The 10155-nt window shown below is 31.7% G+C and overlaps 1 protein-coding gene across 10 annotated transcripts in view; it reads left to right on the top strand.

The window, feature by feature from the left end:
* The window catches only part of LOC139482204 (tryptophan--tRNA ligase, cytoplasmic-like), a 34245-nt gene that overhangs the window by 5675 nt on the left and 18415 nt on the right, over positions 1-10155 (top strand). For 2 of the 10 annotated variants that reach the window (XM_071265954.1, XM_071265936.1), the window contains exon 2: positions 146-171. The gene's annotated coding sequence lies outside the window, so the exon portion shown is untranslated. Of the gene's footprint in view, positions 1-23; positions 172-1626; positions 1744-10155 lie in introns of those variants that run through there. The other 8 variants (XM_071265923.1, XM_071265962.1, XM_071265929.1 and 5 more) reach the window with 7 other exon arrangements.

The raw sequence follows: 10155 nt of genomic DNA, 5'->3' as shown, positions 1-10155 counted from the left end.
TTGATATTATATGCTATTCGTCAATTTTAGAAGTGTTCTATATTTAAATCGTTTTCCTAGTAGTCACCTGTTCAATCGTTTTCTGAAAGTTAAAATCGTATTGCGTAGCAATAACTGTAGTTTATCAGATTCGTTTTTGTTGCAGATTGAAAGCCTGTTCAGAAAGCGCTGGTAAGTCAGCTAACATGAATTTTGTATTTAGTAGATGCTTTAGTGGACTGTAGTGTGAAATAATTTACTTTTATTCGGTAGATATTAACTCAAATTTTGTATGTTAAATTTATTATAACATTATTTATGTCTTGTCTACAGATATGCTTTGTTATTCTTTTTAATTTAAGATTCAATTGTTGGTTTAATTGCAAAATGTTGTAAGTTTTCTAGGGTGTGATTTACGTGTAGTATATCTTATGTTTTCTGACGTCAAAACGTCACTTAAATAATACTGGCGAAGTTAACTGGTCGTATAATGACAATTTAACTTAAAAAATTCAATTTTGTTTTAAATTTACATTTGAATCTAATATTTCATCAATTTATTATCCTTTTACCCATTAACACCATGCACCCAAATTTTTATCATATTAATACTCATATATGTAATTAACAAAGGGAAGTACGGAAACAACAAAACGAAAAAACTCATTAAATAAGTTCATAACATTTCATGATGTTTTTCGTTTAATGTCTTAAGAATCGCAAACAGTCTTGTGAAAATATTTTATACTTTATATTTTCACGTCAAGGTACAGAGTTATTCGCTGGATAATCATGCATGTTTGTGTATATCAAGTAAAATACAAAATCATATAAAATTGGGAATCGGGGCCTGATATATATTTCGAGCATTTTATAACCAATATTCTATCCCCAATGATTAGTTGAAGTTTTTCTCAGATGCAAATAAAATAATTTTGCATATAAAATGACATTTGAGTCAACTTTTGTCATACAAGAGACGTTCGGCTAGTTCTTAATCAAGATTTGATCCACCATTTTCTACATAAGAAAATACCTGTACCAAGTCAGGAATATGACAGTTGGTATCAATTCGTTTGATGTGTTTGGGCCTTTGATTTATCCATTTTCTTCGGGACTGTCCGTTTAGAATTTTCCTTGGAGTTGTGTATTTTTGTTATTTTCTTTTTATGCTAGTTTAAGTACAACTTCGCTAGCCAAGGGTTACGATCCACTTCCCTCATCTCAACCCTTGGCAGATTAAGCCAACATTTGTGATAACAATGTTGCGCCATCTATCGGTACATTAAAGTCACGCCCATTCCGAATACATTATTCTTTACCACTGGTAGCACTTGAACTATTCAATTTGGAGGTAAAAGCACGTAAGGGTCTAGATTCTACACACTTGGTAAAGCAGGAAACGAAAATATACTTTGCCATTTATGTATTTTCTCATTTCCATTTTCAATTTTATTTGTGCAAAAAACATACACAAGAGCTTCTATTAGTTGATTAAAACCCTTCAAATTGTCACTAGATATAGTCGTATGCTGAGGGTTGTAACGACTTGTTGCACAATAAGCACGTGGTAATTGTTTACATACACTTTCTAAATTTACACGTGATCATGTTATAGGCGCTTTTTGATTTGACGCAGCGAGTCTCGACTGCAACCAATGAAAATTATTACCTTGTGTCTCCGATATTCTATCTCAATCCGCCAAGGGTTGAGAGGAGGGAAGTGGATCGTAAACCTTCGCTAGAGAAGATGGTTTAAGTAAGGTTGGTCAGCTTTACTGTTTTCATCTTTCATATATTTAACCATTACGTCAAATTAACTTACTTTAATTTATCGACTCCTGCTTGTCATTCAAATCCCAATAGTTTTTCTATGAGAATTTCAATCCTAGATGAATGCATATATTTTTTTGGTTTGATTTTCAAAACTTTAATGTAACGACCCTGTGTATCATCAAACGGAAAACACAATTTCAAATATGTATAAAATAGTCTTTGAATTGAGTCTTCAAGTATTTGTCCTATTCATAATTCAAAATTGGAACATATTTAATTTGACGACAAATATCTGACTGAATTGCACAAAAATGGGCTGTACCAATGACCAAAAAAAAACTTTTTTAACAAAAATATAAACAAAATGGATTTCAATTAAGATATTCGAATTCCCGAAAAATAATTATTTCTCATTTCGATGTATCGGTTTTGCGAACACCTTTATCTCTTTCTTTTTAAAAACACTTTAGAAGGTTTTTCTATGACACATTATAGATGATGTTAAAAAATATGTGTTAGTCGAATTTTTGAAAGAGAATGTTTTCAATTCCACTTCATATCGTTCAATATTCACAAAAATAGAGAAAAGTACAATTAGTAAGCAGCTTGATAAATCATAGTTATTATAGGGTTCATGCCTGGACAAACAGTCAAAAACGCCGGCCTATCCAGATAAGCTGGTCACAAGTATATCTTTTATAATTAGACAATTAACCAGATAGTTAAGCCTTTTATCTTAATTCAAGATAACTATAGCTGTATTTCGGGAAATATTTAGAAATGTTTGGTCCTTAGTGTCCTTCAACTTCGTACTTTATTTGGTCTTTTTAACTTTTTTCAATCCAAGCGTCACTGGTGAGTTTTTTGTAGACTAAACGCTCCTCAGATTCAAATACAAAATTTTAATCCTGGTATTTGTGATGAGTTTATTTACATGATACTTGACAAAAATTAAATGTTCATGATTCATACTTTTTCATAATCATCAAATACATGATTGTAAAATAAACTGAACAACGAAATCATGTTATTAAAGCCGAAGCGGAAAGTACTCTTTAAAAAAGTAAATGCTGATCACCATTAATTGTATTTCGTCATTTCTAAAAACTGATCACAAACTTTCACTGAATCATTTTAATATTTTCTCATAACATAGAGAAGTTGCAACTTGTGAACTAGGACGAAGACTTATCATAATTTTTGAACTAGTATACATATTTGTTTAGGGGCCAGCTAAAGAACACCTCCGATGTGAGCCAACATTCTGAAAAGACGGCTCACAAACATATTGTTGGTGAAGAGAAAGAGATATTGCCTGTCGACACACCCGGATTTTTTTTCTTTTATGAGTTTATGCGATAACTTTATTTTTTGTATATCACCTTGATTAGTATTCCTCGTCAATCTATGAGCTTTGAATATCAATAACCTATTATCGCCTTAATTTAGTTGGGTTTTTTTATTTTTGTTTTGGTCGCCAACAACCTTCATACAAGGAAAGTCAAATGTCCTATATGTACATTGGACTTCAAACGTATACCATAATGTACCAGTTTCTTCTGGAGGTGTCAGTGCTGCTGTAATACTTATAACATATAAATGGTCTCAGAGAAAATAATCTAGTTATCGTTCTTTCGTGAAGTTTTAAAGATAATATATAAAAAATACCGATGTTCAATGACTATTCAAAACGATAACTCCTTTATCAAATGGAAGAATCAAAAGCTCAAACACATCAAAGGAATGGAAAACAACTGCCATATTCCTGACTTGGTACATGCATTTCCTTATGTAGAAAATTATTAACTCAATCTGGTTGTCATCAACTGTCATTTCGTGAACCCAAATTTGAAGTAAACGTTTTTCTTATGTATCCTTTACATTGAAATAAATTATTTTTTACTCATCGAATTGATGCTCATTTGCTTTTACCGTTCCTGGTGAAGGCAAATCCTTAAAATCATTTCAAATGCATGGGTACCACATTAGTAATAAAAATGGAATGTAAGCTAAACATCATGCATTCTTATTAGTTACTAATTATAAAAGACTCACATCGGTGGTAGAATTTGTTTATTTCTAATTGATTCACGTGAACTACGTAACAAGAGTCTAAACTGATGATATACAATTGTGATCACGATTTATGGTGGCCGGTTAAGGCTATTTCGTGTTTTCGCGATTTCGCCTTTCATATTCTATAGGGCGAAAACGCGAAATTGAACGTTTTCGACTTCGTGTTTTCGCGTTTTCGACTTCGCCTTTTCGCGTTTTCGCGATTTCGCCTTTTCGAGTTTTTACGATATAAATATTATTATTACATAACATTTTAAATATAATTGGAGACAAGACTTTAAAGTATAAGTCATTCAAATGATTGTCATATAAACTTCATATCTGTGGTTTACATTAAATATTTTCATAAATTAGACAATTCCTTTAAAACATTCCTTGTTTCAAGTACTCTAATAAGTCATTATCTTTTTAAAGTGTCAAATTTATAAGTTAAAGTCATAAGAAACGAGTGACCGGTGAAAAATAATGTTCTTCCAATTCTTGAACCAATGCATACAAACATCCACTGGGGTAAAGCCGATGACTGTAACTGCATTCACGGTCATCCCAAGATGTCGGATGAAAAATTAGGTCAGTATCTGTATCGTCTGTTAAAGTGTTTCTATATCATTTTCTTTACAAATCATACATTTCAACGATGTAAATTTATAAAAGATTCACACGGAAATCACTAATGACTACCGAGAAATGTGCATGAAACAGGAATTTCGATTTGAAAAAATCACTCAGATGACCGTAAATCACAATCGAGATGACCGTAACAGAATCAGCGATTCATAACAAGGTTGACCGTAATTGGTTTTAAGGTGACCGTAATTTGTAAATGATGACCTTAACTTTTAAAGGATGACCGTCATTTGTAAGAAATATCCGTATTCATATAACTACCTTTTTGTATCCAATAAAGTAAATCGTGTTGGTATAAACGTATTAATATGAGAGTTTTATCCTATAAGTAGAAGAAACTAAGACGTGCTTCAAATGCATAGTTCACCATATGTATCTTTTTTACAGTAGAGGGTTGAATTTTTAAAATGAATTTGCAACAAGACATGCACATGAACAAATGGGAAACCATGCAACAAAAGCGCGATAAAATGACATTTTTATTTCTGGGATTCCTTTTAATGACGTATAATAAATACATATTTTTAAAAATGCCATGCATGTACACCCATAGATATTATATCGTCTTCCATTTTGTCGTGCAAATAAAATTACAGAAAATATTTTGAAAATATCATACGACTAAACTAGTGAAGGTGAGCTCCAGCAAAGTAGATCCTTAAAGTAGTCTTGTACGAATAGCGTATCACAAGGGGAACGTTGTCAATTTGTATATATAAAGAAATGTTATTCATACAGTCAGGATTCTACTTCGTCAAAATTATCTCCCCATTACGTCAGGCAGTTCATTTTCACAATCGTAGAAATGGAAGCCATTGTAGGGATAACGCGCTGCCAATTTTGCTCTTGAAAACCAATAAATGTATCCACATAACAACATTACGATCCTTATATGTCAGTTGTATTTTAAAAGAAAAATGTATCTACTAGCTAATGAGCATCAGTTAATGATCTTTGTAACTATTGTCTAATCGGATGTCAGGTGGAATTTTCGAAAATTCTTAAAAATTTTAAAAATATTCTGATTAAATATTTCGTGGAAGGGCAGACTAACAATTTTCAGTGGTTGAAGATTATAAACCCTAGTTATCACACACAAAAAAAATATTTTTTCGAAGATTTGCATTTTCATTATCCAAATTAAAAGGCTGTCGTCAAGTACTTTTAGAAGAAACAAAATAGCTATTCGAACACACCTATTCTGTTTTTGTGATTCATTAGATAGGTATTTCACTTGACCCCTATAGTTCATCTTTTCGTACTGTCATTTTTTACGTTATAAAGTCAACCTGTAGCTTTGATATATAAAAAATTATAGAATCTGAAGCGATATCAAATACTCTTGCTTTGTACGTTTTAAAGACAAAATATATACCTCAAACACGCCCTAACATAAAAAAGATGCACTCGATTTTCTCTTTTCGATACAATCGTTACTTTTTTTGGAGAATATTTTCTTGATTCACATAATGGAAGGGCAGACACGAAAATTTCTGAACTAATAGATTGATATGTTCTCCGTCCGTGGTAAAAAAAAATCGGAGGGAGGTTAAGCATTTTCTACATCCAATTTATAGTACTTTATATGTCGTCGACTTGATGTCTTATTGTTCTGTATTACTATGTTATAGATAAATTGAAAACTTATGCAAATGGTGTTTTTAAAATTAAACACTTCGTAATTGAGAAGAAAATTGTCGTTTTATATATTTGTTTCTAATAACTTTTAAAAATTTTGTTACTATAGTAAACATTACAGTAAACATTAATCGCCTTCTCTTACAAAGAGCTACGATTCTTTTGTTCTATTACAACTGGGTTTCCGCCTGCACATATCAAGACATATTAAGATTTTAATCTGCTTCCTCTTGAACCATACACATGGGCTCGATTACCGAATATTCATATGCATTATAAATGTTTTTATGCTCCATTTATGAACGTTATGTTTTTCTGGACTTTGCGTTTGTCCGTTTGTCCAGCTTCAGGTTAAATCAACTTGAAACTTAGTACAAATTTTCCCTATGGTATGATCTTTTTAATTATAATGCCAAATTACAGTTCTATCCCGTTTTCACGGTCCACTAAACATAGAAAATGATAATGTAGATGAGGCATCCGTGTACTAGGGACACATTCATGTTTCTTCAAATTTTCGTCGTATCGCTGTCAATTTGTATTAAAATTTTAACGTGACGTTATCAATAAATATTTCATTGTTTACGAGAAATATGCAATTTACTATCATTGTCATGAACCCAAAATACGGCCAATAGTATAAAAAAAGAAATTTATGAAAAATATTTATATCCGCTAACCGAGCCCCTATTTAGATTGACAAACTCAACAAAAATCTTTGAATACAAGTACGGATATTTCTTAGAATTGCCGGTCGTCCTTTATAAATAACAGTCAGCCTTTACAAATTACGGTCATCCTTTACAAGTTACGGTCATCTTTTTACCAATCACGGTCATCCTTGTTATATGTTACGGTCATCTTAAAAATATTTTGTCATTATGATTTACGGTCATCTTAACGATTTTTTCAAATCGAATTTCCCATATCATGCACATTTCTCGGCAGTAATTTATGATTTCCGAGTGATTCTTTTATAAATTTACGTCGTTTCAATGTATGATTTGTAAAGAAAATGATAAAGAAACACTTTAACAGACAATACAGAAACTGACCTAATTTTTCATCCGACATCTTGGGATGACCGTGAATGCAGTTACGGTCATCAGCTTTACCCCAGTGAACATCATTAACTTAGTCGTCTGTGCACGAATTTATCATTTTTTCCTATAATCGTCATTTTTTTTCAATCGGTCAGTGTTGTTGTGAAAATATGGCAGGTAACTAAAGTTCATGTTTTGAAGCCGGCATTATTTTTTTTGATTTCAAGTTTCTTATGACTTTAAGGTTTTTGTTGTTGAAATTATATTTTGTTTATATACATCTATTGTTTACAGGTGTATATTAGTAAATTGATTATGTTTTAGTCATGTAGTTGATATTATATATGGGGAGCCTTATTTAGAATTGGTTTAATCCAAATGAGTTACTCTATTAATTATTATTAGGTCTTTCCCCCTTTCCGTGGAAAGACCTATTGGTTTTCTTCTGATTATTTTTTTTTTCTTCCGCGTAATTTTTTTCTTGCGGTGTAATTTTTTTTTTCGAAAGATGTCGCTAAGGTTTTTTTTGTGTATAATATCATACAGTCTATACGCTTTTGAAACTGACCCTGTTTAACTGAACACTTTTTTTTTGTAAGAGTTATCTCCCCAAACACTGTTTTTCTTGTTATGAGATCTCCTCCGCAACCGTAAAAGAAAGCGACAAATTTATTTTTCCAAATTGCTTGTTATATCCTCAGGATGTTAGGTTTTATTTTGACCGAAGCTTTACGAAGACTCCATATGAGAGTTATTTCCCCTTTTGTATGGAAATAAATGAAATGTATTTGTAACTGGAAAAACCATAAATAATAGAGGCTTAGGGTTTTTTGATTTAAGGTCCTTGGTTCAAAAAAATGAAAATGAGGTCAAGGTCAAAGGTCAAGGTCACGTTCAAAATTTGGATTTTGGATAGTTATCTCTTATTTTCAGAAATCATACAAGATATCAACAAAATATTTTCACACAATTGTTAGTTGCGACATGTCGTAACACGCAAATTTTAGTTAAAAGGGTACGCAACATTTAATGGGAGTTTTCCCCCTTTTATATCTTAAATTAGTTGTATTGAGATCTCACAAACATGTTTAATCCCGCCGCATTTTTGCGCCTGTCCCAAGTCAGGAGCCTCTGGCCTTTGTTAGTCTTGTATTATTTTAATTTTAGTTTCTTGTGTACAATTTGGAAATTAGTATGGTGTTCATTATCACTGAACTGGTATATATTTGTTTAGGGGCCGGCTGAGGGACGCCTCTGGGTGCGGGAATTTCTCGCTACATTGAAGACCTGTTGGTGACCTTCTGCTGTCTTTTTTTTTTTTTTTTTTCAATGGTCGGGTTGTTGTCTCTTTGGCACATTCCCCATTTCCATTCTCAATTTTATTATATAACTCATCGATAATATAAAGTAGACGACTAAGAGTTTTTTTATTTGATGTCCTTGGTTGATGACCTTGAAATTGAGCTCAAGGTCATAGGTGAATTTAACGTTCTAGATTTTGACCCTTGCTTTTATCTCATGTGTAGAAAAGATAAAGACATGGGACTTTTTGCAATAGGTTGCAAGCAATATAACCACAGGCACTTGTCTCAGATTTTTTTTCTCCTATATACCTTAAGATAACACAAGGTACTTAACTTGCATTTTAGGAAAATGTCAGGCGGTGACGAAATTCCGTTATATGCCGCTTTCTAGTCCGTCAACCCCATTAAAACTTTTTATGTCGTAAATCTTAATTGATTTATCTTTACAAAGGTGTATAACATGCCTACATTTGTTGTCGGAATCATCCGTAGCAATCCTACCAAAGTATGTCAATCGTAATAGTTTTGCCAACCGCTGAAGAATTGGCAATAAATGCGTTACGTCTCCTTATATATCTCAGTTTCCGATTGGTCAATTTTATGGGAAAGTCTAAATGATTATCGGAGTTATCTGATCTTGTTTCATTTTCATTTTGTATAAAATGCCTTTGAGTACACAATTTGCTTGAAATCATATTTTTGACATTTCAAAATATATTTGTTAATTGACCAGATTCAGTTTCTCTATTTATTTTGCTAATCTGAAAATTTGAAATATTAATTAATGCGTTTCGTAATATATGGGAAACACATTCTACATTTATATAAACTTTCCGTAAATCCAGGTTACTTTTTGTTTAAATGAAAAGAACATGCGACAGGTTTAAGATATCTTTGCTAAGATCAACCTACGACAGTTTTGAGGCGAGGTCTTGTATAGTCCTAAGAGGATCAAAAGACATGTCATAACATATTGTAGTATCTTATAACAGGTCTTATGATAGCTTTGCGAAACCGTCCCAAGTTTTATTTGACAAAAATCTTATCTCCACAATGTATTAAATTTTAAACTTTTTTCATACAAGCTATTTTAAATATTAAGAATTTTAGATTCACATCAAGAGCATTAAATGAAATATCATGTATTTTAAGTAACCATGGCGATAATAATGATACATTTCATTTATTTTAAAATGTCCAAACTATAACTTCAAGCAAATTGTATATTCAAAGGTATTTTATACAAATTCATCTGTTTTTAAATTTGTTCAGTAATTGTTAACAATGAATGTAAAACAATTGTCTAATTTATGAAAATATTTAAAATACGTCACAGATATGAAATTTATATGACAATCATTGAATGACTTATACTTTGTAGTCTTTTTTACAATTATATTTTAAAATGTTATGTTACCATAACATGTATATCGTAAAAACGCGAAAAACGCGAAAACGTTTTCGACTTCGCCTCTCCTCGTTTTCGACTTTTCGACTTCGCGTTTTCGCGTTTTCGACTTCGCAATTTTCGCGTTTTCAACTTCGCGATTTTCGCGTTTTCGCCTTATAGAATAAGAAGGGCGAAAACGCGAAAGGGCCTTAACCGGTCACCATACGATTTGATATAATCTGTTATGATTTTAAAGTAATTTACGCATATCGACATATACCGGAAACAAATCTACAAAAACCTAAGCTGAGATTAACAATTC

Source organism: Mytilus edulis, chromosome 1 (genome assembly GCF_963676685.1).
Source record: "Mytilus edulis chromosome 1, xbMytEdul2.2, whole genome shotgun sequence".
Taxonomy (NCBI): domain Eukaryota; kingdom Metazoa; phylum Mollusca; class Bivalvia; order Mytilida; family Mytilidae; genus Mytilus; species Mytilus edulis.
This window is presented reverse-complemented; position numbering and strand designations above follow the sequence as displayed.